We start from the raw sequence: 2,560 nt of genomic DNA, 5'->3' as shown, positions 1-2,560 counted from the left end.
GTTTTTAAACAGAAAACCTATCAATTAAAAGGTAATGCGTTTTGTTATCCTTTGTTTTCAATTTTCTTATCTTTTTGTTTTAGCTACGAATGGGTCATTCTACCGGATGCTAGACATTCACCCACTATCTCATATTTTCAAACTAAGAGACCATACATAGATTCTAACCGTCCCTGTAAACCGTCCCTGTAAGAGCAATTTTTTTGTATCTCTCTTACACTTGGTTCACCGAGTATATCTGCCAGGTAGTTTTTGAAAATTTTTGAATGTGTCCGATTGCTCCTATAATTACTGGAATGATTAAGATTTTCCAAATAGTCCTATTTTTTTCATTTTGTATATAAGAATGTGGTATTTTGTTATCTTTTTCTTCTCTGCTTTGTTTAACTAAACATCATTGTGGACACAAAGTTCTACTAAGGTTGCTTCTTTCTTCTGGTATTACCATATCATTACGTCGATTTAATCGCTCCATTTTCTAGGTACGTAGTTGTAGGAATTGCATAATCACAGTAGATGGTGTATGACTTGTTTCCAACAGTCCTTTCTGGTATATGCTCCAGGACTTGCTGCTATGTTTGATATTCCAATTAGAGCAGATTTTACACTGACATAATCATTCTCATGACTGTTGTGTAAGCCTTACTATTTCCCTGCGGAAGTTAAAGTTGGTGTGTCGTTTGTGACACTATCACAAAAAGATTACCTTACAAGGTTAATGGACCCTTTCTCTCCGTTTCTTTTTTGTCCGAGTTTCCTTTTCTTATATGTACTATCTTCATCGTTGTTTAGAAAGGTGACGGTGATTTAGTGGTTAACGAAACAGACTGACGATTTTGGTGTCCCACGTTCGAATCCAGTTCGTTCCACAAAAGTTACTTTCACTTAGGATATCGACAGCCTTCAGCTAGTCCCGCCCGTAATCCCCCAATGTCTTTTTAGAAAGAAATCTGATTAGAAAAATATCGGAGAAACGAATGCCAATGATAGAATCTTCGGATTCATACGATATGATGACCATGATCATGATCATGACTGAAGAACTTTATCTACCGTCGTTTTGTTAACCATTTGGAATATCAGAGAAAGGATAACACGTGCTACTCTTGCTCAGGATTGATCTAGAACAGTGCAAGCTCCGTAACGTATTTTCTATTATTAGCTGGTCGAATGACATATAATAATCGAAACTTTTTCTCTGCCACAAAAAAGCGAACGAAAATAATGTAAAACTATATAAAAATGATTGATGCCGGCGTTATATGTTGTAAATATTGTGATTATAGAGAATCTAATCATGGTTTCCTAATCTAATCATGCAGAGAGATCATGTTTTTCTGAAGTGATTTCGAAATACTTGGAGTTTGTTCTTGGGAGCGAGAGAACACACAGTTGTTTTTAGATGTAGCCACCGAATTGCAATATTCTTCCTTAAGATGAAGGGCTGACAAGAAGAACTTAGTGATGCATTTCCAAAACACATTTCACTAACGCTCATATCCTCAGTTTGCCTCGGCTCTCTCATCTTGCTTCGATAAACTTCTAGGACTGACTTTTATCTCTGACCTGAAATGGAAGGTCTACATCAGGTCCATTGCCAAAAACATTGAAAAATGATGAGATTGTTCTATCGCTTCAGAAAGTATCTCACTCCCGACACAATCCTCTACATGTACAAGAGTCAGATATGCCATAAGATGAAGTACTGTTGCCACATCTGCAGTAGAGCTCCTATGAACACCATTTCCTATCTTAACCAGGGACAAAAATTGTCTTCAAAATTTATTGGCCAATGACATTTTCGCCTCCTTATTTCACCTTTCCTACAGAAGGGATGTTGCGAGTCTCTCTTTGCTCTACCATTACCTTTTATGGTAGGTGCTCGACTGAGCTCCAATCTATGGTTCTACTTGTAAAACGTTTGCAATAAATAAATATTTGCCCAGCTACAAGTAGAGCTATTTATATTAACATTTATTCATACAACTTAACTCGTAAAACAAAGCAACCAAACCAAATTCTACAAATAAATATTTGAAGATATAAATAACTTGAAAGATAAAAACTGTTTCCAAAATAACTGTATTCAACATTAAATAACCTGAAATGGGTTGATATGTCGTAAAACAAAACAACCAAACCAAACTCTACAAATAATTATTCGAAAACATAAAGAACTTGAAGCGTCACTGTTTAGTGACCATTCAGCGTAGGAATATTTATCCTGTTGAGATGCTCTCTGGTTACATACGAACTGCATACTTATATAAGGCCGTCAGCACTACCTACGAGCAAGGGTTTTTATTCAAGTCTGCTAACTATTCGGCGCTTTGTCTCTGACGGGATCGTTTTCTCATGTGGATTATTGTTATCATCTGCCTTTCCCAGAAAAAGCACCTTAAAGCCACACACGAAGCATAAAAACTCTTTCCAAAATAACTGGATTCGCCATTAAATGACCCAAAAAACTTAGCTACAGTGTGTTTTTAGGTTTGAGAAAATATAGGCACATACAAGATGTATTTTTATGCTAATCGGGACAAAATAACACTTTTATAGT

This window comes from Euprymna scolopes, chromosome 17 (assembly GCF_053919585.1).
Source record: "Euprymna scolopes isolate OS-2025 chromosome 17, ASM5391958v1, whole genome shotgun sequence".
Classification (NCBI taxonomy): domain Eukaryota; kingdom Metazoa; phylum Mollusca; class Cephalopoda; order Sepiida; family Sepiolidae; genus Euprymna; species Euprymna scolopes.
Note: the sequence above shows the minus strand (reverse complement) of the source record.